This window comes from Meriones unguiculatus, chromosome 15, assembly GCF_030254825.1.
Source record: "Meriones unguiculatus strain TT.TT164.6M chromosome 15, Bangor_MerUng_6.1, whole genome shotgun sequence".
NCBI lineage: Eukaryota > Metazoa > Chordata > Mammalia > Rodentia > Muridae > Meriones > Meriones unguiculatus.
In genome coordinates, this window is record NC_083362.1 from 33,162,347 (window position 1) to 33,189,723 (window position 27,377).

Below are 27,377 nucleotides of genomic sequence, written 5' to 3' on the forward strand. Positions count from 1 at the left end.
CTTAATCATTGTTTTGATAGTCAAAATATCCTAATACTCATTTCACAGGGCAGGGAAAGGAAGCCTCTTGAAAGCTGCTGCTTCCCTTATTATGTGGGAATTAATTATTTATGGAGCTCCAGCAGTGTATTGGGTGCTCAAGAAGATACAAATAAGGCTAGGATTCTGCCTGGAGGGCTCAGGAGTGAAACCATAGCTACACAGACTTCTGACTCACTCCCAGCCAGTGATTAATATCAAGAAGAGGGGCTTTTGCTCTGACTTTTCAGTTTGCTTAATGTTTTAAGTTGGTAGTCTTTAGAGGAATCACAATGTGAATGTTTTTACTAAGGAATGTTGTGGAAAAAGTAAGCTATCAGGAACCCTACAAATGAGAAAAATATATTAGTCTTGAAGGTCCATGTCACAGCATCAAGCCGTGGGAAGCAGCAGGATGAGCCCAGAAGCCGGAAGTCGCTCACTAAATGGAGTCATTAGATCCAGGAAGTCACCAATGAGGATGATTATTTTATCATTACGGTGTCTGCAGATTACTATTGTTCAATAACATGCACATGTGGTAGACAGTCTGCAGTTGTTAAAGTTTGTAACACTGATAAATGTATATTTCATGTACACAAACAGAACATAGGCACTGACTTGGGCTGATCATTTAAGTTGATGGTAGTTTAGTGTATCATGAAAGACCAAAAAATGCAAAGAATCAGTTTATGAAATTTTAATTGGGACAATTTGTCCAGCTGAATTAACTATTTTTTGGTGGTTGGACATCATCTTGTGGCTGCTGCAACTGAACAGAAATAGAATGCTCATGACCATAGCTGATTACAAAATCTTCCAACTCAGCACCAGCCGACAGGCAAAGATCTACTACATTCTAAAGGAAGTGAGCAAACAAAACCAAAAACAAACAAACAAACAAAAGCAGAGCTGCTGACAGCCAATATTAGAAGCTATCTATCCTTTTATACCATTTAACTTGGTTTATACCCGGAACAATAATCGTTGGGTTTAATATGTGTAGGTGAACTTTGGTTAATGTAGCCTGTCAATTTTTCAGTTGTATATAGTCACATTGTTATGACCTTAGAGCAAACCAAGGACATGCCGGCTTTGCTGTGGCCAGCTCATTTAAATTGTTAGCTGAGGCAGTTGCAAGATGAAGGCCAAAGTCTACAGCTCTGAGAGACTAGGAACTTCAGGAAAGTGAGGTTTAAAGCTGGTATTAAAATACAGAATCAGTTGGTATATCTGAGTGTCTAAAGTCATATGGTAGCAAAGCAAAGAGAAATCAATCCAGACATAAGAGACATACAGTCAAGGAAAGAGAAACCAGAAGAGTGTAGGCTCTAACACAAGCTGGGGATCAGGATGGCCAGCAGTCAGTCACAAAAGATGACGTGAGCCAAAACAGGGACATTTTCTTCCTATCCATAGCTCTTGTGGCTGTGTCTTTGGTTCAAACATACTTAAAAATCATACTCAGGATGAGTATTATCATGCTTTTAGTTTTTTTTAAAACTTCATCTAATCTAAACTTGCAGCACCTCCTTTTTCATCTATGAACTGACCTGTGTTACAAAGAAGAGTGGAGATGGGTGACAACAACTGGGATTGCTTATAAAACTCAAGGCTGAGAACATCAGTTAAAGCACTTCATGCCCTGAGCAGTTATCCAAACCAAGTCAACATCCCCCAATCAGTAACTAGCTTACAATATTTGCTTCAGTTCCTTGCACATTGACCAGTATTGCCATGCTGGAACTGGCACTTATCTTTCTAGTGACTGCAAGGAGAATTTGCCGTCAATCACAGTCCTTTAGCACAGGCTTTTGTCCACTAACTCAAGTCATATATATATGACATGTTTATATATACATAATATATATATATAAATATATGACTTGAGTTATATATATACATAATATATATACATATATATATATATATATATATATACATGTATATATATAACTCAAGTCATATATACATGTGTATATATATATACATAATATATATATGACTTGAGTCATATATATATATACACACACATTTGCACACACATATAATACACAGTAACTGGATTATTAACTTTGTCATTACATTTACTTATTTTCTTTTTTTTAAAGAAATGTTTCTCTTAACTTCTAGGAGTGGGAATAGAAGTTATTTTTAAAACTGCAAAAATAGGCTTCAATAATAGGCCAGAGAAACAAGCAGCAGAATTAAATAAAGGTACAAATCCATTTGAAAGAAAATACAAGTGTAATGAGATACTTGACTCCACATGCATGACCTCAGTAGCTGATCAAAAGCATTGTGCTTTCCAAATAATCAGGATGCAATTTAATATTGTAGAAACTGCCCAGGTTATAAGATCAACTGTCACCACTTAGGTGTTCTTGAGTTCATGTTCACACACTCTGAATATCTCTGGAGAATAAAAACCTAAAAAACAAAAAACAAAAAATGCATAAGTCCACTTGAAGAGTGGAGCTTTCTAGATGCTTCTATGTCAGTGCACTCACTGATCAGGCAGAGTGTGTTTGTCCTTATAAGGCTCTGTCTCTACTACCAATGAAAACTGCAGACCCAGAGGTACCATGATGATGAACCATGTTCCATTAATGTCATAGACTAGACCTTTGCCCATACTGTCCTAAGGGTAGGCTTAAAAAGAAGTGCTCAAAGAGGAAAAATTTAAGATGATCATAAATACACATACATACACACCATACCTCCAGATGAAGAATTAGGGGCTAGCTAAAACTGTCAGGAATGTATGCTCCAGCATAATCTGTAGAAATTTTCTGCGGAAGAGAAATATATTCTAAACTATCTACCCAAACATCAAGGCATCCTGACCTCAGAGTCAGCCAGCCTACCTAGATCTGATGCTCCCCAGAACCTCCGTAGAGATGTGCCTTTGAGAACTGCAAGAGGCCATTGTAAAGCTTAGAGAGAGAGAGAGAGAGAGAGAGAGAGAGAGAGGATGCTAATATCTTAGCAGCCAAAGACATTGCTATGGCAAAGTACTTCTTACTGTGTCTCAGAGGAAACATAATCCAAACTTAAGGAATCTACATCTTGCTGAAGGCTGTCCGTCAGATAGCTTGATGTTTTGTTGTTGTTGTTTGTTTGTTTGTTTTTAACTAAGTCCTTTGAATGCTCAGTAGCATAGCAACCTCTCCAAATAGATTATAGAGATATACTATGCTGCTATCACAATGTAAGGCAGAATTTACTGCAATATGAAAAAAACAGCCAACCATATACAAGTCAAATCATATTCTGATTTCTATTACTATTTTTGTATTAAAAATAAATTTTAAAAAAGCCTTCAGGGAATCTGCATCTTGCTAGCTGCAAAGGCTCCAATAGAACATGCATGCATGAAAATTAGTACTCCGTTTGGGAGGACTCAAAACACAAAGGTACAAAGTCTGCATAGAATAACCCCTTCATACCAGAGAACTACACTTCCCTAAAATTAAAGGCAAGCAACCAGAGCCGAGGAGACAAGTAAATATCCCCTTTCTTTGTGGCACCTCTGGCTAATGGGAACTGGAGTTAATGATCTGAATCAAAAGCAAAGCAGTGTTTTATGGAATGCTCACTCTTTGTTAAGCAAAGCTGTTTGGGCAAAGGACCATTCTATTGATTTAGAAATTGATTTCTTTTTTCCTCCTGCATATAACTAAAACATGACTCACAAATCACAGCTCTTTTATTTTTCTGGTTTCAACTGAATCTTTCCCAATCTATTCACCCAGGAATGTTTGACGGAGGTGCAGAAGGAGAAACAGGAACATTGAGACAGAGCTTGTTCAAGATTCTGTTAAATGTTTCAAGTGGTTCCCTTTGAACAGAGTCCCGTGGTGTAATTATTGTAATTATCATTAATCATCAACTTCCAGACCCAATCGAAATGCAGCACATTGGAAAGGTCAAAGCAGTGGCAAATTCTACTATCCTTCACAGAAGACACGAGGCATTAACATTCTGATGCTTCACCTGTGTGACAAAGATTGTAATGGAAACAGAAAATAGCACAAGATTAATGTGTTCTCATGATAAGAATTATCATATGGAAAAGAGAAAGTGAAGCATACTTAACCCATTCCTGGCACTACAGCATGGTAATGACATGAGTTAAGCTAACGGACAAGCAATGACAGCTCAACCTTGCCCTGCTGAAGGTCACTATGTCTTCTGTTAACTAACTAACTAACTAACTACTAACTAATTAACTAACTGTGGAGGAATAAAGGTCACATTTTAGATCATTCATGTGGGCCTTGGTTGTCTATTTGTCTACTTCCCAAGATAGCATAACTCCTAATCAGACTACTGACACGATCTTTCAACCTGCAGCATAGTGAATTATGCTGTCCCTGAAGGACATTCACCTATATCACTGAAACTAAACTCAGCCCTACATCCTCAAACCAAATTCACCTCATGGAACAAAAAAGACACTATTTGTGCTTGTGTTCTCATCCTGGAGATGCTATTTCTGTTCATTCCAAAGAGAATGGACAATGACAGAGCAGTGAAAGGGTTTCACCTAAGTCTAGCCTAAGGAAACGGCCACACAAAACTATACCATTTTATAGACTTGTGAGTGTACACATCCAGGCTCAGACCTATCTGATTACTTATTAAGTGATTGTGGGGGAAAAATGCAAGATTTTATAGGCTTCCATTTTATTTATTGCAAAACATCCTTACCTGGGTCTACTCCAGGTATTATATTAAAGATAAATAAATCAATACACTTAAGAGTGTATAATGTGAGGGAGGAAGAGTGGGACTGGCAGGGAATGAAGGAGGGGGCTACAGCTGGGATACAAAGTAAATAAAGTATAACTAATACAAAAAATAAAAATTTAATTAAAAAAGACTGTATAATGAGTGCTCACATACATCAGCTATTTTTAAAATTACAATGTTTATGATTATAATATTCAACCAATCATCACTTAAATAAAAGAAGATAAATATGCAAATTATTCTGTATTTATAGATTTCTATCACATTCAAACTAGTGGGATAGAGCCAAGTCCTATCAAGATTCCTTAAAATCTGTGTGTGTGCGTATGTGTGTTTATGTGTGTGAGAGAGAAAGAGAGAGAGAGTATTTGACCATCTAAAATATGAAAGAAAGCCAAAGAGATAATTCAGCAATTAGGAGCACACATTGCTTTGTCAGAAGACCTAAATTCAGTTCCCAGCACTCAATCTGTGGTTCACAACCACTGATAACCAGAGGAATCACTTAATAACTCTGGTGTCTGCAGGCAACTGCACTCAATAAGTACATTTTAACATGTAGATACACAGAGACACATAATTAAAGTTAAAATAATTTTTAAATGAAGTATGAGATTTTGTTCAGGAAAGCAGGTACCTGAATTATAGTCTTCACCTCTCTCTCCTCTCCTACATATCCAATCCCCCAGTCTCATCTCCAGTTCTGTAGCATACTACCTTTTGTGGCCTCTCCTTACTCTCTGTCCATATTCCCTGGGGACTAAGATTTTCTCCCTCCTGTAGATTCCCAAGCCCACTATTCATAGCCTATCTCCATTCTCAGCTGTCATCTCCCAATACCTTGAAACATATTTTACCCAGAATCACCAATGACCACACATATCAGGGTTCCAAAATTCCAACCAGACAGCACACAGCCAGCACACTCTCCTGAAAAGCAAAGAGAATAACAAAAAACAAGGAGGAAAACACCCCACAAAGAGAAGACCAAATACCAGTATCTAGAATTACATTCTTCCCAAGCCCAGATACCTAAAGGCCAGTAGAGAAACAGTAACAGCCAGGACCATGTCTCCATAAAAGCCTGGCAACAGTACCACAGTAGGCCCTGAGTCTTGCAACATAGCTAAAGCACAATATAAAAATGTAAGCTAAGGGTTTTTAGGATTATTTATAAAATATTTTAATATATATATTATGTTATAAATATGTATACAAGTATATAATTATTTATATAAAATAAATGTATGATAAATATATATTATAAAATAACCTTTATGAATATGATAAAGGTCCTTAAACAGGAAATGAATAAAATTCCTTAAGAAAATCTATGTAACTACAAACATTAGAAAGCAATTAACAATTAACAAATTAACAATTTCCTGAAATTGGAAATTGAATCAATAAAGATCAATAAACTGAAACTGAGGGAAATATGGGAATGAAAAATTTAGTAACTTGTGAAAGAATCTAATGGACAGGAAGCCTCACCAACAGAATACAACAGATAGAAAAGAGACTCTCAGACATAGAGACACAGTAGAAGAAATGGATATAACAGTCAAAATGGACACAACAAGAAATACAAAACACTAGTAATAAATAATCAAAAACAAGACAATCAAAAGAGGGGACACTGGGCTGGAGAGATGTTTATGAACACTGGTTGTTCTTCCAAAGGTCCTGAGTTCAATTCCCAGCAACCACATGGTGGCTTCTAACCATCAGTAGTGAGATCTGGTGCCCCCTTCTGGTATACAGCCAGAACACTATATAAATAATAAATAAATTAAAAAAAGAGGGGACACACATAAGTAACAGTGACAACAATAGCAAACACTGTCTATCTACAATCCATTCATACAGACAGCATAAGGAGGAAAATTCCAACCTAAGATGTTATTCAGACCCAAGCAAAACACAAGGAATAAATGATCCCAGACAACAAAGGGAATAACAACAACAATATCAACAAAATAACAGGAGTCAATTGTCATTGGTCATTAATATTTGTCAACATCAATGGTCCCATTTCCTTGATGTTAAGGTGTGTAATCAAGAAACACACCTTAACATCAAGGAAAGACATCTATCACCTCTGGGCCAAAGGATAGAAAAGTTACCCCAAGCAAAGCAACCTAAGAAGCAAGATGGTGTCACCATTTCAATATCTGACAAAATAGATTTTGAACCAAAATAAATCATAAGAGATAGGAAATGACACTATACCCTCGTGAAAGGAAAAGTTCACAAGAGGACATTGCAATCCTTAGTATCTATCACCATACACAAGGTCACCCAAGTTCTTAAAAGAAGCACTCACAGTTTAAATCACATGTTGACCCTCCCACACTGATACTGGGAGACTTCAATACCTCATTGTCACCAATAAAAAGGCCATTCAGACAACAACTACAAAGAGAAAAGCTAAAACTACTAATTTTATAAACCAAGTGTACCAGACAGATATTTACAGAATATTTTACTGAAACACAAAAGAATATACCTTTTCTCTGCATCTCATGAAACTTTCTACAAAATTGACCACATGGTCAGACATAAAGCAAGTCTCAACAGATACAAGAAGTTGAAATAACACCCTGCATTCTGTCTGACCACTATGTATTAAAGCTAGATTTTAACCACAACAGAAACAATAGAAAGCTCATAAGGACGTAGAAACTGAAGAACTCTTTACTGAATGCAATGTAGATCAAGAAAGAAATTAAAGACTTTCTAGAACTGAATGAAAATGAATTCACATACCAAACTTATAGTACATAATGAAGGCAGTTCTTAGAGGCAAGTTCAGAGCACTAAGAGCTTAAATCAATCAATCAATTAATCAATCAATCAATCAATAAAAAAGAAAGATGCTCAACCATACAACTAGGACATTTGCTCAACTATGTTCATAGAAGATTTATTTGTAATAGCCAGACTCTGGAAACAGCATAGGTGTCCCTCAACTGAAGAATGGAAATAGAAAGAATACTTCTCAGCAATAGAAAACAAGGAAATCATGAAATTTGCAGGCAAATATTGGGAACTAGAAAAGATCATCCTGAGAAAGGTATCCCAGAAGCAGAGAGACATTCATGCTACATACTCACTTATAAGTGGATATTAGCCATATAATATAGGATTTACATACTAAAATCTGTGTGCCTAAAGATGCTAAACAACAAGGAGGACTCTAGGGAAGATGCTTAATTCTCATTCAGAAGGGAAAACAGGATAGTAGAAGTGGTAGAAGAGAGAGAACTGATGGGAGCCTACCACAGATTTCCTCTAAAAGACTCCACCCAGCACGGGATCGAAGCAGATGCAGAGACTTACAGTCAAACTTTGGACAGAGCATAGAAAGTCTTATGGAAGAAGGGGAATATAGAATGACCCAAAAGGGACAGGAGATCCACAAGTAGACCAACAAAGCCAAAAAAGCTGGCCCAGGGTACATCAACCAAAGATCATGCATATAGAGTACCTAGACCCCTGCTGAGATGTAGTCAATAGACAGCTCAGTCTCCATGTGGGTTCCCTAGTAAGGGAAGAAGTGATAGTCTCTGGCATCAACTTGGTTACCTGCTCCTTGATCATTTCTCCATGTTGGGGCAACCTAGCCAGCCCACAGAGGAAGAAGATCCAGGCAGTCCTGATGGGACCTGATAAGCTAGGGTCAGGCAGTAGGGAAGGATTTCCCTTATCAGTGGACTAGGGGAGAGGAATAGGGGAGGAAGGAGAGTGGGTGGGACCTGGAGGAGATGAGGGAGGGACTATAACTGGGCTACAGAGTGAATAAATTGTAAAAATTAATAACAAAAAAGAAAGAAAAAATTTTATTAAATAAAAAGTGAAATTGAAGCAGCAATTAAAAATATCTCAATAATGAAAAAGCCCAGGGCCAGATGATTTAGTGTGGCATTTTATGCAAATTTCAAAGAAGACTTAACACCAACACTCATCAAATTATTCAACAAAATAGAAACATTGCCAATTTTTTTGGCACAGTTTCCCTGATACCCAATCCACATAAAGACCCACAAATAAAAGTACGGACCATTTTACCTTATGAATATACATGCAAAAATTCTCAATAAAATACTTAAAAACCAAGTCCAAGAATGCAACAAGAAGATTATCCACTATGGTCAAGTAGGCTTCATTCCAGAGACACAGGGATATTTCAACATATGTGTGAGGATTCAGTTTATATAGTGTAGCAGAAGGAAAGATGTCAAATCACACCAATACTCATTGCAATGAACAGTTGCAAATAAAGATGTGTGGGCAAAAACACCTGTAGAACACATGGTGACACGCTACAAGCTTCCACAACAAGAAGTGTTTTTATGTTATCTGATTTGGTCTTGTTTGATTTTTACTGTGTTTTTCAGGAAGGTTGCAAGGGCAGAGGGGGGATACCAAAGGGTAGAGATAAAAGTGGAATTGGGGTGCATGATGTGAAGTTTACAAAGACAATAAAAGATTTAAAAATTTATATGAAAAAGAAACTAGATACCATAAAAACATAAAATTGAAAAATGGAGTGCAGAACTAAACAGAATTCTCAATAGAGAAGCTAAGATCACTGTGAATCACTTAAAAAAATGGTCACCATCCTTAGCCACTAGGGAAATACAAGCAAAAACTACTTTGTGATTTCATTTTACACCCACCAGAATGGCAAAGATCAATAACGAAAATGACAGCTCATGCATTCTAGGATGTGGAGTAAGAGGAACACTCCTTCATTGCTGGTGGAGCTGCAAAGTTGCACGGCTGTATTGTAAATGTGTAAGTTCTTCAGGAATTGCCAAGCTCCAGCTAAACCACTTTTGGTCATATACCTGAAGGGTATTTCATTCCACAGCAGAGACACTTGCTCAACCATGTTCATTGCTACTCTATTTATAATAGCAAGAAACTGGAGACAATCTTGAATCCCTTAGGAGAAGAATGGATAAAGAAAACGTAGTATATATACACATTGTAGTATCACTCAGCCATTTAAAAAAAGTGAAAAAAAAAACAATGAAATTTAGAGGGATGCAAAGGGATAGAACTAGAAAAAAATTATCCTTAATAAGGTAACATAGAACCAGAAAGATAAATATGTTATGCATTTACTTATTGTAGGTAGTAGATGTTAAGCCAATATAAAGCAAGCTACAATAGAATGCTAAAATTAAGGACATTTGAGGCCCAGTATAGAATAGTATAAAAAACTAATACAATAGAAACTTCCTAAAAGATATACCTATATGAAGACAATCTGAGTAAAATCACCAAATAACAGGTGAGGCATAGACCTAACTGACCATCTCTTTTTACCAAATGAAAATTTTTTTTTAACCAGGATTTTGTTACATTTAACTGAATTGTTGGCCAAAGGGGTCCCATGGTAACCCGAAACAACCCAGACTGTTGCCAAGCCTATAGGTTGCTGCCCACAAACTGATGGCAAGTCTCCACTGCTGAAGACAACACTTACACAATTCATTGAACATGGGGAAATGAAGCCAGTACCTACAAAGTGTTCACCCCTATATGCTAGTATATTTGGTACAAGAAGGTTCCTTGCAAACTATTAAAGTCAAAAGGTAAACACCAAACCAGCTGTAAATTCCTTTCCACAATGGCATCATACTTGCAAAATATGCTTTTGCAATAGTGGCACTAAGTTTGTGCAAGTAACCAACCAATATTTGATTTGGTTGAAGGCCAACTCCATGATCTGGCACCCCATCCAACACTGCTTGGGTGAATAAGAACTTGAGACTAGGCAGCCTAGGAACTTACATAAAAACAAATACTATTGTTCTAAAAACAAAAACAAACACAAAGCAATAAAATAATTACTAATAACATTTTGCTGCTCTTCTACATCAGTGCCTTTCTCAACCATTATCAGAGAAGCTTCCTCCTGCCTGATATGAGAACAAATATAGAGAGCCACAGCCAGACAACCTTTTGCAGACATCAAGAGACCTCACAACACTCATCTCTGAACAGGATGTCTCCATCAAATTTCTGCCCTCAAGTCTCAGGGAATCCTGAAGAGGAGGAGGCAGAAAGAGTGTAACATCCAGAGGGAATGGAAGATACCAAGAAAACAAGACCTCAAAATTCCGCAAGACTTACCCATGTACAAACTCACAGAGATGAAGGGAACACGCATACTAACTGCACAGGTCTGTAGCAGATGAAGTGCTAGAGCTGCAAAGAGAAGTGGACACATACCCCATCCCTACCCAAGAAGCGGTCTCCAAATAATAATCACTGCCAATTTCAACAGCATCTTTGGAGGTTCTTTATCTTACAGTGTCATATCAGAGTTTCTCTTTTTTGAAAAAATATTGTTTTACTGAATTTTATTTTTTTATATTCTTTTCTCCTACAGGTCCTTTATGCATATATTATCATTTCCAGATTAGTGTTTTTATAAAATTCCTGAGTTTTCAATGAGTGTATCTTTATTTCTTGTGACTTCTCTGTGGCTCTTTGTCGTCTGTTTGTTTTGTCCAATACTGTTGTGTTACCTTTTGTTTTATACTTTATTTTTATTATTATCCAAATGAGAGAGAGACAGAAAGGGGGTGGATCTGGATAGAAACAGAGGTGGAAGGAATTGGGAAGAGTAGAGAAAGGGGAAACCATAATCAGAACATATTATGTAAGAAAAAAAATGTTTGGACAAAAGAAAAAAATGAAATATGAAAGATACAGGCTGGGAGTGGTTGCTCACAACTATAGTTACATCACTCTGAAGAATGAGTGTTGCCACAGCTTTGAGGACACCTTTGTCTACCTCCTAATTCAGAGACGCCCAAGACACAGAGGTGCATCCTATGTCAAAATAAAAATCATAAAAATTCTTAAGGAAAACTGCATAAAGCTAAATCAGTTTGATTTTAGTTTGTCATGTTGCATTAACTTTTCCTGGGAAGATATAAAAAACTTATGTAAGGATTTTAGGCTATATTATAGAGTATGGGTCAGGGTTTACTTATTAATGTATGAGAGTGTGGGTGAGTCCGAAACAGCTGCCTCATTGCCAAGTCTTACCTCATCATAGAAGACTACACTGTGGAAGCTGCATTATGGAGTTCATCTTTCAGTTAGCCTTCCACTTCTGACAACTATGGAATCTCTTAATACTATTTGCTGCTGAGGTGGAGGCAGAAAAGAGTAATGGCTGGAATCCTAAGTGAAAGTCCTATAATCTTTCCTCTCTTTTGTTTGGGACTATCTGTAGCTCTACTACCATTACCATAGACCTAGCTGGCATTGTAACTAGTTGCCATGGTTACCAGGCCTATGTGCTGAAAGATGGAGATGAAGTGGTGTTGCTATCAGGCTGTTCCCTGATCTAAGTTACTCTGTATTATACAAAGGAAAATTTCTTCTGACTGTGATAGTTTGCATGCAGCTTTTGAGTCCATTTTATAGATTGAGGATGGCCACGTACCCAGGTAGCCATGTAAATTACACCATTAGTTCAGCCGCACCCATATCAATACAGACTGAAAAATGACTTGTTCCTGGAATAACACAGATACAAGTTTATCAAGGTGATATGGAAAAGTAAGGACATGTAGATGTGTGGTTCCATATCTCCTGGAAAGGCCACCAGACACCACAGGGGCACGGAACCAGAAGTGTGTGTCTCTCCACCAGAAGGTCCAAGCATCCTTGGCGTTGGTCTCAGTGTAGAAAAGGAGGAAGCACCGCTTCAGCAGTGAGCAAGGAATGAAGTTCATGTCACAAGACCTCCAGTCTAGCGGGGGCTCCAGGAAAAGGAGACTGTCTTAAAAAAAAAGTGTTGCTGCTCTTTCAGCTGGGCTGACATTACTAGGCCAGGTGGCAGCAGGGAGCTCAAGGTGGAAAGGAGAGCCCGTCCTGACTTTGGACAGATCAAGTGGCTGCTTTGGGAACATCCTGTAGCTCACCCTGCAGATTGGCACTGCAGTGGGTGGAGATGACAAGAAGCTCACCGTGGCCAGGTTTTAGTGGTGACCACATCGGATTCTGCAGTCAAGTCTGGAGGGTCCAGCAATGAATTCTTCAGGGAGAAGAAAGGCCCTTCTTTTTCCCCAGTGCTACAAGTCAGAATAAACAGACAGTCTCGCATATTTCTTCAATGAAGTGGATGGAGCTCACCATTTTATTTCATATAAAAAGGGACTTGCAAACCTTGGGCAGTGGGAATGGGCTTGGCGGATGAATGTCTCATTGGCTGGGACTTGGGATGCCAGCAGTGCTCTCTTTACATAGGGAAAGGTAACAGGTGACAAGCTCATATGACTGACCACCTGTAGATGCCTGGGGGTTGTGTCACATGCTCCTGAGGCAGGCACAGAAACTAGAAGAGAGTTTTGTCCCACACCTTCTGCTCTCAGGATGAGATTTTAAATCTCACGTTTGAAATTTCTGGGGTGTGAACATGCTCTGTCTCGCTAGTCCCATTCCAGTTCCCCTAGAGGCATGGTTCATGAGCCCCACATATCATATCAGTGAAACCAGGAGCAAAAACTTAACACATCAGGGACAGGATGTAACTACCTCACTTGGACCATAGAAAGTGATGGACACTTAACACTGTAATAGCAATATCCCCACTGTCCTGGTACCTAAACACTGTTAAATACAGTAAAAGCTGACATCTCTTCTGAAGATGCAGCTTATTAGGATCAAAGGTCTTGAGGTGGGCAGAAGCACATTAGACAGAGTCAAATATAATGCTACCTTTAATGGGAAAGATATTAAAATCAGGAGAGTAACTCCATTAAGAGTAAGAATGCAAGACATGGGGAGGAGGAGAAGAGCATTAAAGGATGATGAGGTGGAGATGGGGTAGAGAAGTGTTTTGACAGCTAGTCTTGGTTGTTAGTGGCAGACACATCTGGGAAGAGGGAACCTCAGTTGAAGAATTTCTTCCATTAGATTGGCCTGTGGTATACATGCAGAGGTAACATTTTCTCGATTGCCAATATATGTGCTATTGTTCAGCACACTGTGGGCGGTAGCATTCTTAGGCACGTGGCTCTGGCTATAGGAAAGGTAGCAGAACATGTGCTAGAGGGATCAAGGCAATAAGCAGCATTCCTCTATTGCTTCTGCTTCAAACTCCTGCCTTGAGTTATTACCCTGGCTTCACTCAGTTCTGGAGGACTATAACCTGTAGGATGAAATAAGTTCTTTTCTCCCCACATTACTTTTGTCCAGAGTGTTTGTTTATTACAGCAGCAGTAAGCATACAAGAACAAGCCTCTTCAGAAAGCAGCCTTCAGAGCATTGAAGAGCCTGTTATGATAAATTAAGAGCTGTCAAGGCACATCACAGTCTTTTAGCTCTGCCCAGAGGAGAGCTATAGGGAAGACTAGCCCAGTCTTTTTCAATTGGGAGATCTGGTCTTTGAAAGTTACTACTGGCTTTTAAAGGTGTATGCCTGTGTTCTAACCCCCAACCCAGTATATGCAAAAAGGAGTGACAAGCAGAGTACAAATCTGACTGTCACCAGAGGCTTCGGTTCTGCTTGGTCCTACTATTTACACAGTCTACTCAACTTTCCTCTGCGCATCCACCTCATCCTCTCTCTACACCTGTCGTTTATCCATTCACCCATTCCTTCATCTAGGCTGAGTCCTGACCTTTTTCTGCAGGGGACTCCGCTCTATGGCTTTATGTTCAAGCCTGTGACTCATAGTGACCTGACAGGAATCCACCCTGCCAGTGCTTCAATAGCCCTGTCTCTATACCTGCTTCAGTTTTTGAGGGCTTTGTTGTTGTTGTTTATTTTGGTTTTGATTTTTCGATACAGGGTTTCTCTGTGCAGCCTTTGTAGAACAGGCTGGCCTTGAACTCACAGAGATCTGCCTGCCTCTGCCTCCCCAGTGCTGGAATTACAGGAGTGCACCACAGGAGTGCTTCATGTTCTTTTTCTTACAACCCTATCCATTTCCCAGCTGTGGAATTCACAGGCCTCTTGAAACTTCTTGCCTTTGTTGTAACCTGCTTAAACACTCTATAGCCCCTCTGCTGAGATGTACTTTAGCTCTTAGCATAAGCTGTAGCTCCTCTGTTAACACCTGCTGTCACCTTTAACGTATCAGAAGCCATTTTGCTTCCAAATCTCCATTTTGGTCATAAGGTGAAATAAAGTTCAAGTTCTCAGGCCCTACAAGTGTGAGACCAGGATACAATTCAATAGTTCAATTCTTGCTGCTTAAGATAAGACAATAGATGATAAATTCATGTTCTGCTTGAGTTAAAGATCCCAGCATCCTGCTATGTTCCCTACTCCCAGAAAGCTGGAAAGCCCCAAGAGCTCCCCTACCCTAAAGCCAAGCCAATCAGCTTAAAGTTCTTTGTCTAGCTACTTAGATACAATACAGTACACTTTGGCACAAAATAGTTTATGTTCAGCTAATCAAAATGTTGTAAGGCTGCTCCCCTCCCCCACTTCCTATACCTTACCTGATTACTATTTTTGTATTAAAAAACAAACAGACAAACAAAAACAAAAAAACTGCCTCAGAAGCAGACTGCTCTCATATTCTGGCTCCTGACCCCAGATTATGTCCCTGACCAGTCACTCTTTTGTTCAGCATTCAATGAGCTCCTTTTGATCTGAGTCTTGTGTCAGAATAGTCAGTGTGATGCAGCTATTACTGAACCCTACCATCTTTTTGTACTTTGTTTCCTTCTTTATCCTTCACATAATTATATATAGAGAGAGGTTCCCAAGTGATAGAAAAAGTAAAACCTGAGAACAAATTATTCTATTAAGATTGAAATACACAACAACAACAACAAGAAAAGCTTATATTTACCTAAGTCAGATTTACCAAGCAAAGCAGGTATATTTGGAAAATAGCTCCCACTGAAACCACTAGCCTTTATACATTCATTTTTATTCAATAAAAAATATTGTGGAAAGACACAAAAGTCCTAATCAGTATTTAACAAAATACTTTCATGACAGCAGAGGATGCTGGGAGTGAGGGGCAGCCATACACCAACACAGCTGAAATCATCAACAAGATCCAAAAACATAAGATACTTTTTCAGTTTGCTTTTTCTGGGGCGTTAGAACTCCACCCTGTATTATTTTAATAACAATCTTCCTGTCTCTAGCCTCAACTCATTTTAAACCACTAGCCACATGGAAGTCAATTTTTTTAAATGGATGAATATCATAATAATGGCTTTCTCCTGCCTAAATCCACAAATGTTCTTCTGGAAGTTTTAGCTATGTAACAGATTTCTTAGAAAAAAAGCATACTCTTCTCCACTAGAGCCTAAGTCTCTAGTGCTACGTAGCATGGCATCCTCATGCTTACGTAGCACTCTCACAGCCCCACCATCTGGACTTGCCAAACATCTTGCCCTCCCAGCATCGTCTTCAGGCTGTCTTGACGCACAACAATGTTAATGCTGTGCCCTTGGCCTGAAACAAAACAAAACAAAACCCTTTTCTGTCTATATCTGGAAAATCCCTGCTAATCCTTAAACGGCTCAGCTCAACCAGCATCACCTCTTTTGGATGCTTTCCCAAACCCTTTTCTCATATGTCCTAACAAAACTTAGTGTTTTTTTTTTTCTCTGCATTTATGTCTACATACTCAACCAGGAAGTGTTTTCATCTCTGTGAAAAACACTGTTGGGTTTGGGGTAGAAGCCTAGAAAACTCACTTCTCATACAGAACCTTAATATGAAATTTTTATTTTCTGAGCTCAGGGAGGCAATCAGTTTGTATTGCATATTTAAGTCCTATCTTAAATATGGACTGGGGGAGGGGCATGGGAGGAGAAGAGGGAGGGGGTTACATCTGGGATAAAAATTGTGATAAATAAAAAAATTTTGTTTGCTTGTTTGTTTTTAGTTTTTATTTGTTTTTGCTATGTAGACAAGCAGTTCTAGCTAACTTTTCATTTGTTTGAGAAGTAAAGTTTATGGTTAGGGATAGCTGTGCTATGGTTGGGGAATTTCTGAGAACAACAAGGCCACAGAGTTGCTGAACAAAAACACAGTTTTTGGTCAACCTGACCTTGTACAGACATTCTTTTTTTTCTATATGTGGCTGTTAGGACTGATACAGAAATGGTATAGTTATGCTACCCAAAGGATCAGTCTCATCAACACTATTTAGCTTTGTGCCTGGTACGTTCAAGAAACTCAGTAAATGTTCTTGAGCATATTCAGATATCTTTCATTCTCTTGCTATCAACAACTATAAATGAGAAGGAAAATGAAATAAAATGCAAATAATTTCTTCTACCTCCTTATTAGCCATCAAGGTGAGAAATGAGTTGCAAAAATTTCCTAAAGGTAAGAAGAAAAATGAGATGGTGAACTATCTATACATTTTAACATTACTCAGGGGTTTTCTTTTGCATCGCCAGCTGATAAGAGACTGGATTACCTGCTCCAATGCACAGGCTACAGATAATTATAACAATTTTCTGAAATGTGACCTCATATAATGCAGAAAGGAATAGAGACGCATTACAAAGAAGAAGACATTTTAAAGCTAACTTTTTATGAGAGCAAGGCTGTAGGGGAATTGTACTATACCATTTTTCTAGAGTTATGCTAAGGAAATCAGTAGGAAAACCACAAAGGACAGTAATTGTATTTGAAGGTATGGAAGTCCAAGGAGTCAATTATAATATCTTCCAGAGGGGCTCTAAGTTTATCTCACTGCTAGAGGTAAATACCCACCAGGAGTGCAGTAAATCCTCTAGCCATCCCCACCTGGATTCCTTCTGTGGAAGGGTGATACTCTCTGGAGATTCAAGGTAGCTGAAATCTACTCAAATGGTTTAAGAAAATTCCTTGAGCAAAAAGGATGACAACTGTGCCAATCGTCGTCTCTGGAGCTGAGGTGACCAGGAAGGCTGCACAGTGTTAGACAGTGACACTGGAGAAATACTACAGCATAGTCAAGAAAAAGTAGTTCTAAGACCTGAGGGCAAGAGAGAGTCAAGAATAGAAAATAGAAACTTCAGAAGGTGGAAAATAGTGTGAACTGAATCAGGGCAAGTGATTCATAGTGAAAGGATAGATGAAGTTAGAAGCCTGAGGGTAGACTTTTATCTGATGGACACTGCATGGAGGGCCAACACCTGGAGTTCAAGGAGCTGCTATGAATAAGACCCTATAACTCTTTGATAGAAAAGGGCAAAAATTAAAATTTAAGCACATATGCATATGTTCCTGCCCCCACATGACTGGGTAGTAGAAGGTGGGCTGAAGACAGAGAAAGAAAATAACTCAGTGGCCAAGAAGCAACACAGCAAATGCCCTGACTTGGTCAGCAGGTTCATAACCACAGATTCATCTTAAAGGCCTATGGTTGGTGATAGAAATCTAGACCACACACTGGACAGAGTAAAGAGGATGTGATGCCCAGAGAGGTTTATGAGAGGAATGTGTACATCACATACATCATAGGCAAGCAGCACAGAAGAGTTTGACTAATGATGAGCACAGTTTAAACAGAGAATTCTGAAATAAGCAGTAGGGCCCCAGCAGCCGTAGGAATGAGTAAGGCATTCATGTGAATTTGGTCTTACCATGTACACATATAAATGTAAACTGAGTCACTGACAACATGAAACTCTTATCATACTTCAGTATTTTATTATATACCTCTTATTCACAAGTGTGTTCTCTTATATAAAACAATCTGGAATAAATGGGTTCTCTTTACAGGTTTTATCTGGCTAGGTCTGTGATTTGAGTTTGCCCCTGTCCCTAAACTGTCCCATTTCTATGGACTGTCCTTATCATTTCCTTCTCTAAAGTTGTTACCCTTACTGTTACTTAGAAAATTGGATACAGTAAGATCATCTTACCCTGGTTCCTCCTTCTCGCTTAGCTTTTTTAGGTGTACAGATTTTAGTATGGTTATCCTTTATTATATGTCTAATACAGATGTAGCCCATGGCAGCTCAGTATTCAAGTAGGTTCCCTAGTAAGAGGAACAGAGGCTGTCTCTGGCATGAACTCACTGGCTGGCTCTTTGATCACCTCCCCTCAGGGTGCTCCAGTAGGGAGCAGCCTTACCAGGCCACAGAGGAAGACAATGCAGCTAGTCCTGATGTGACCTGATAGGCTAGGGTCAGATAGAAAGGGAGGAGGACCTCCCCTATCAGTGGACTTGGAGAGGGGTATGGGAGGAGATGAGGGAGGGAAGGTGGGATTGGAAAGAAATGAGAGAGGGGGCTACAGCTAGGATACAAACTGAATAAACTGTAATTGATGTAAAAAAGGAAAATATAAATCCTATAAAAAAAGAAAAGAAAACTGGGATCACATTGATTCTAGATTTTTACTGATGGATAAAGTCATCCAGTGTGGCAGTTGAAGTACCCTTCCAGTGAACCTAACTGAAGTCTTGGAATCACATCAGTTTTTACATTTGTATAATAGCCGCGTGCAGGAAGGAAACAACATAGTGTTTGGAGAGAATTTTGAGGGAGACGTAAAGGCAAGAGTAATTAGCATTGCAAGCTGTATTCAAAGAACCTAAAGAAGCCAGGAGAAAAGAGATTTTTATTATCTGAATTACATTCCATCAGGACTTCTCTGTGAGCTGTTTCTTTATGTACAGTCTTTTCATGAGCATCTGTTCATTGGGATCTTTCCTTCTCTTCTTGGGGTATTTTCTTTTGGTCTCTTAGGCTGGACTCCAGGTTGATAAATGCAGTAATGTTTTCCAGGCAAGTTGATATTGTAGAAATGGCTAGAATACACATGACATTTCTCCAGTGTGGTTTGTTGAGAAGGAAGAGGAAAAAGATTGAACCATCATTTGATTTTTAGGCTAAGACCATAGCTGCAGGTCCTATGTATTGTACTTTCAAAACTAAGCCATTGCCATACTGTCTTATATCTGAAAATCATCTTTCTGATCAAGAAAAAAGCCATTAGAAAGATATATTTATAAATAGATATAAATATAAGATATATTATATTATAAAAATATATTATATTATAAAAAGATATAAATATAAACATTTACGAGGATTTAAGTCTAATGTCTGGAAGTTGTGATTCTCTGAACTGTAAAAAACAAGCACATAAATAATTTTAATCCTTGATTAAGTTTTTTCGTTATGTACCTAAGACCATAAATATAGCCAAAATAACCATTTTTCTTTTTTATGTCAAGGCTATTTGAGGACATAGTCCTTAGGGGTCACTGGCTTGAGAGACTCACCCCAAGTCTTTTGGCTATTTTTTTTTTAACCAATTGTTTCATCTTTGAGAAGGTCTTGCTTTACCATGGCTTCTGCTAGAAATATGGCATAAATTTCCCTTTGTGTTGACTCCATTCTTTACATCATATTTGCAGAGTAGAGTCTACCTGGTGGTGTCTCCTTGACTTCCCTGATTAAAAGGATGAGTGACAAAATTTAAAGACATTTTCAAAGATACTACCCTAAGACCTGGCTGGCCTTGGAGCCAAAGAAACAAAATCTCTTCCTTTAGTCCCTCTGCCAAGCTCATTTTCTGTGTCTGTGTACAGTAAATACCAGTTTCAAGCATGTGTACTTGTGAAGTCACATGTGCTTTACAAGCATGCATTGTTCAGATTTTTCTGCTCATTTGTTTCTGACTTATGTTTGAATTTGTTGAAGATCCATGAATAATAGCCTGTGTGCATGAACAAAAAGAATAACTCACAAAACGCATGTGATTACTAGGCCTTTCTGCCACACGAGCATGCATTATTTTTCCTTTCTTTTTTCTTTGTTAATTTCTTTATTTTGGCAAAAATTATTTTCCCTTTTATTGAAAATAATTTTTTCTCTCAAATAATATATACTGACTACAGTATTCTCTCCCTCCACTTCTTCGAGGTTGTCCCCACCTCCTCTCTATATGAATCCACTTTCTTTCTATCTCTCATTAGAAAATATAGACTTTTTATTAACACGATATTTTTATTGATTATTTGGAAAATTCAAATAATGCATTCTGATCACACTTGCCTTCTAGTCCACTCTTGTCCAGCCCCATCCTTTTGACCTCCCCAAAAACAAAGAAGAAGAAAAGAAAAAAAATGTCCAATTTTTGTTGCCATATTCTCACTGGAGTATGGTCAAATGCCCAATGGCCAACCTCTTAAAGAAAATTGAATCCTTGCCATCAGCTCTAAAGAGTTACACTGAAGTATCCTGATCAGAATTTTTAAGAGTTCTCTTCAATGGCTTCCCTCTTTAGTGGCTTCCTCTCTAAACTGTTTCTTTTAGGCATAGTGTAGAAGAGAGGTTTTCAGATAAGCTTTCTATATCCATCATTATCATATGTACAGTCATTGATACAACTTTAAAAGAAGCTTCCCTCAGCAGCAGCAGCATGAACCATGGACTACTAGGTAGTTTCTGGCTACAGCATGGGCCATGGACATCAACATGGCTTCAGGCATCAGCTCAGACCACAGAAATCAGCATGGCCTTTTTAAGAGATAACAACAATACATAACAAACTAAAATGTAAAACAACAACAGCAACAAAATCACACTGAAGTTGGACAAGGAAAACCAACGGAAGGAAAGACCTGAAGATAAGATACAAGAGTCAGAAATTCACTTGTTCACACACTCAGGATTCCTATTAAAATACTAAAATGGAAGCCGTAAGATAAGCACCAAGGACCTGTTGCAGATCCAGTGCTGGCTGCTTCAGTCGCTGTGAGTTCTTATGAGCTTTGCTCAGTTTCTCTAGAGGGTATTGTTCTCTTGGTGTCCTCCATCCTTTCTGGCTCTTAACTCTCTTTCTACCCTCTCTTCCATGGGGTTCCCTGAGCACTAAAGGAAGGGATTTGATGGAGACATTTCATTTAGAGCTCTCTCTCTCTCTCTCTCTCTCTCTCTCTCTCTCTCTGTGTGTGTGTGTGTGTGTCTGTGTGTGTTTTCCAAGGTCTATCCATCTGTGTGTAATATCTGGCTGTGGGTCTCTCTATTTGCTCCCATCTGCTTGCAGGAGGAAGCTTCTCTGATAATAGCTTAATAAGGCAATGATCTATGAGTACAGTAGAATATCATTTAGAAGTCATTTTATATCTAAATTATTTTAACCAGTAGTACTTGGTTTTACCTTATGTCTCTGGTTTTTGGTTACACAAACAGTACCTGGTATGAGTTCCATCTCATGGAGTGAGTCTTATGTCAAGTCAGATGCCTTTTGGTTACTCCCACAAGTTTTGTGTCACCATTGCCCTAACACCTCTTATAGGCACTCCACTATTGTAGATCAAAGGGTTTGTGACAGAATTGGTGTTTATATATATATATATATATTAGTTTATATATATATATTTATATATATATATATTAGTAGCTTGCAGAGTACCTTCTCTCAAAGGCATTAAACTGTAGGCATAAATGTTCTATATAGGCAATGGCTCTACCTTTCCATGTCCAATGAACTGTGTTATCTTCAGCAAAGGGAGATTGCTCTTAGGTTTTTGGAGAGCAACATATTGCTTTGGCAATATCCTGGGTTGTTGGGGGATTTCCATGGAGTTCCTTTGGCCAACAACTCAATTGGATATTACCTAGTCCCTTGGTTTGGTGACAAGAAATAGCCATTGAGACTCTGTCTCCCCATTATGTGGAGACTCAGGATCTCATATAATTTAGAAATTTTCCACTAAACTAGGTTTTTGCTATCACCCTTCAAATGCCCCTTAATTCTACCATTCCCTTTCTCAAACCTGTCTCTCCTCTTTGAATCTGATTCTCCTTTTCCTTTCCCCCTCCTTCCTCCAGTTCACTCATAAAATCTATTCTAATTCCCTCTCCCAGGAAGATCCATATGTCCCTGCTAGTTTCTTCCTCTTTCTGGTCTTACCTCTCTGGATCTATGGGTTGAAGCTTGGTTATTATTTATTTAATGACTAATATCCACATGTAAGTGGATATACCATGTTTATATTTCTGGGTTTGAGTTACCTAACTCAGGATGGTGTTTTCCTAGTTCCATCTGATTGTCTGCAATCACCTTTTTTTTTTTTAACACTAGATTTTCTTTATCCATTCTTCTGTTGAGGGACATCCAGGTTGCTTTAATTTCTGGCTATTATTAATAGAGCAGCAGTCAACATGACTAAGCAAATGCAGTTTACAACAAGCCCATAACCAACATCAAGTGAAATAGAGAAAAATTTAAGGCAATTCCATTATAATCAAGAACAAGATAAGGTTGTCTACCCTCTCCAAACATATTCAACACAGTACTCGATGTCTTAGCTAGAGCAATAGACAATTTAAGGAGATCAAGGGGATACAAATTGAAAAGGAGGAAGTCATAATACTTTTATTTATGGATGACATGATAGTATGTATGTGTCCCTAAAATTTTCACCAGAGAACTCCTACAACTGATAAATACTTTCAGTAAAGTAGTTAGTACAAAATTTACTTACAAAACAGTAGCCTTTCTATCTATAAATAACAAATGAATTCAGAGAGAAATCAGAGAAACAACACCTTTTACAATAGCCTCAAATAATATAAAATATTTTAGGATAACTAAACCAGTGAAAGACTTCTATGCTAAAAGTTTCAAGTCTTTGAAGAAAGAAATTAAAGACATCAGAAGATAGAAGATCTGCCATCCTCATAGATCTGTAGAATTAACTGTGAACATGGCCATCCTACTAAAGGGGTCTACAGATTCAATGCAATAACCATCAAAATTCCAGTAATCCTGTTTATAGGTCTTCAATGTAGACTGAAGGCCAACAGCTTCCCAGGAATCCTCTCGGCCTCCAGCACCAGACTGGAACTGCTGAAACAGCCAATCTCATAGAGTTAATAGTGAATTCCTGTCCTTTTGATCAGAAGACAGTCATTGCTGAATAGCTGAACCACAGCCAAAATCCTGTGTGTATGTGTGTGCGTGTATGTGAGAGAGAGCATGTTTGTGGTGTGTTACTATAGTTTTTATGTATGAAACTACAGTAGCAATTCTAGCAATCAAAAACTCCCTTAAGTTTATATAACATTGCATATGGTTCTATGTAGATGGCGCTCAATAACACATTCCTTTTACAGGTGATCCACTTGACAATGTGGGATCACTCTCCAGCTATATTGGTGCAATTTGTATTGCAGTATATCACTTTTTTTTTTTTAAATCTGGAGATAAGTCATGTTGCTATTGAAAATTGCATAATGGAATAATGCATATTAGGAAACTACACATAGGGCTAATTAAGATGATCATATTCAGAAGAGTTCAATACGTATCTTCAGTTAATCAGTTTTCTTGAGCTTTTTGTCTTGTCCCAAGACCTAAAAACTGAGCATCTTGTTGTTGTTGCCCTTAAGAAATTATGGGAACTTATCAAATTCTGCTCCAGTGTTTTGAAAACTCTTCTGTCTGTCTGTTCGCTATTATGTTTTTTCCCCACCTGATCAAATCAACTTACAAAAAAGTTTTGGCTTATAAAATTAATTAAGAGGAATGTATTAAACTAACTGCTTGATAACATTAGAGGTGATGGGCATTGTGAGGAAAGTGTTAATATTTCAGTCTGAGCAAAAGGATCTTTCAGTGGACTATAATGAAGTGCTAAAATTATGTTAATTAATCCTAAGTCATTTCACATATAATACTTTTAAAAAAAACAAGTATTTTCCAAAATTTTTTCTTATCGTTTACCTGTCAAGTTTGTATTTAATACACAGGGCTAGTATATCAAAATACGCATATATAAACATAACGATGTCTGACTTCGCTTTCATTCACAATTTTAATTATTATATCGTTGTCTTAGGTTCCTTATACTTTTCTTCTACTTGAAACAGTAAGAACAAGTCTTATAAATGCAAGCAAATTACTTACATGTACCGTGTAATTGCAATTTTTAGCAGTTATAGCTCTATTATTTATGATATTAAGGGATAGCAATGGCCCATATGAAAGAATCATAGCATCGAAGGCTGGAAGTGCTAAAGGTCAGCCATTCAATGACTCACGATGACTAATTTACTTCCCGAGCTCCTATCCCAGGTAGACTTGCACCATGTGCTTCAACACCGTTAGTGGTGGTGAAAGGCTCATTTCATCCTTGAGTAATTCCATTAAATTTTGTCTCAATCTAAAGGACAAATCTTTCTATACATCTGTAACTTTTATACTTATTCTTTGATGATGGGGGAAGAAGCATGTTAGTATATCTTTGAATTTCTGTGTTGATTCCCATGTTCAACTAAATGTCATAGAGTTTCATTAGGTTCTTTGTTAACAGAATTTAAATGCAGACATAAAAACTGTGACACTTATGCCATTTTTCTCCAGACCAAATAGAACTGGTTCTTTAAAACTTCATTAGTCATGAGTTTTAATTTACTTATCATTCTGATACCTTTTCAATAAATGAATTTTATCATCTCTTCAAATTATCATTCTCCAGAATATATCAGAACATTGAGCATCTGTTTTGATGAGGACACAGCATGCTGACTGTTCCATTAGCCCGTAGACAATGTGTCTATTAATCTGGCTTACGTACCCCATCAGTGACTAGCTTACTTTGAAAGACACTGAAGTTTAACAAATCATCTTTCAACAGAAGTATTGTGATTCTCTGAGCTACAGAGTTTATAACATTTTTGTTGTTGTTGTTACAATAAGCCCAGAACCTCAGTATGACCTTGTTTGGGTCTAGGAACTTCTGGAGACAGTGCCCACCCTGCTTTCTGGCTGAGGATATTGCCAATGACCTTTAATTTCTCCCAGGTTCATTATTTTTTCTTTCTTTTTTAGAAGTATGATTATTATTATTATTATTATTATTATTATTATTTGGTTTTTTGAGACAGGGATTTGCTGTGTAGCCTTGGCTGTCCTGGACTCTCTTTTGTAGACCAGAGTGGCTCATTCTCCATTCTTAATCAGAGAGAAAATTTTAATTACATTAGAAATTTTACTCACAGAACAGTAATAGCATGGAGCTATTATTACTGTGCTGTAGAGTATTACAAGAAAAGATATTTAATGATGCTTGATAAAAGCACAATATTCAAAGAATTTTAAACATGTGACAGTTTGAGCTGGATCCTGTTCGACTGTGAGCTTTGAGTATTGAAAACAGAGAAGAAAATAAAACCCACAAGAAAGAAAGGTCTAAACTGTAGAGAGGCTGGGATCCTTATAAATCACAGGAATTAGTAAGCCTCAAAGAAAATGAGTCTAACGAAGTGGATACTATATTCTGCAATATTGGAATGAAAGCAACAGAAACCAAGAATAAAAGAACAGTAGGGTTGGCAGATGCCCAGGAGTGAGTGTTAGTTTGTAGAGCAGGACAGATTTTTACAATTTAATTAAAATATAATTATATAATGAGCTGGCTAGTCTTGGGTCAGCTTGACACACAAACTCCAGTTGTATGAAAGGAGAAAACGTTCACTGGGAAAATAAGATCTGGCTGTGAAGCATTTCCTTAATTAGTAACTGGTGGGGGAGGGCCCAGCTCATTGTGGGTGGTTCCATCACTGGGCTAGTGGTCCTGGGTTCTATAAGAGAGAGCAGGCTGAGCAAGCCATAAGGAGCAAGTCAGTGAACAGTACCCCTCCATGGCCTCTGCATCAGCTCCTCACTCCAGGTTCCTGTCCTGTTTGAGTTCCTCCCTAATTTCCTACAATGATGAACAGTAATACAGAAGCTGAAATTACTCCCCCCCCCCTTGTTTTTGTCCTCAACTTGCCTTTTGGTCATGGTTTTGTAGCAGCAATAGAGACCCTGACTAAGACAGATTATTTACTTCCTTCTTCTCCCTTCTAGCTTCCCAGATATACCTCAAATCCCATTCATTCCCAAACTGACTGACAGGGCTTCTTCTAACACACACACACACACACACACACACACACACACGTTTTTGTAAAGAACTTAATTACCATTCCCTTCTGTACAATCTTGCTGAGAGACTGAATAGCTTGGGTTCATACCTTATCTACAAAACCATTTCTACTAACTTAGGCATTGGAGGCCCTCAAGAACCGAAAAATGTTATTTTATATCTTGATTCAGTCATTCAAATCCTGTGTTATATATTCCAGCTTCAAGAGTTTGGCTCAATTACAGACTTAAAATAGATGACAGGCTTCTAAAGATATGGCTCTCCAAGGCTTAGACTTTTTGAGTAACCAGCACTTCCTTTCATGTGGCTGCAGGAACAATTATGATTGGTTTTACAATGTATTATATGATCTGCATTTCTATCTTTCCTCCAAGAAGCAACAAAGAAGATTTTACTCTTTTCCTGATGATAAAGAACTTATTTTAACATCCCTGAGTAACAGGCATACACATGGCACACAGACAAATATGCAAGCAAAACATTCATATACATAGAATTAAATAGATAGACAGATAGATAGATAGATAGATAGACAGACAGATAAAACTCACACTCAGGAATAATCAACCAATAAAACCTGGACTCTATTTATTATGTTTTTATATTAATTGCAGTTTATTCACTTTGTATCCCAGCTGTAGCCCCCTCCCTCATTTCCTCCCAATCTCACCCCTCTCTCATCTCCTCCTATGCTCCTCTACAAGTCCACTG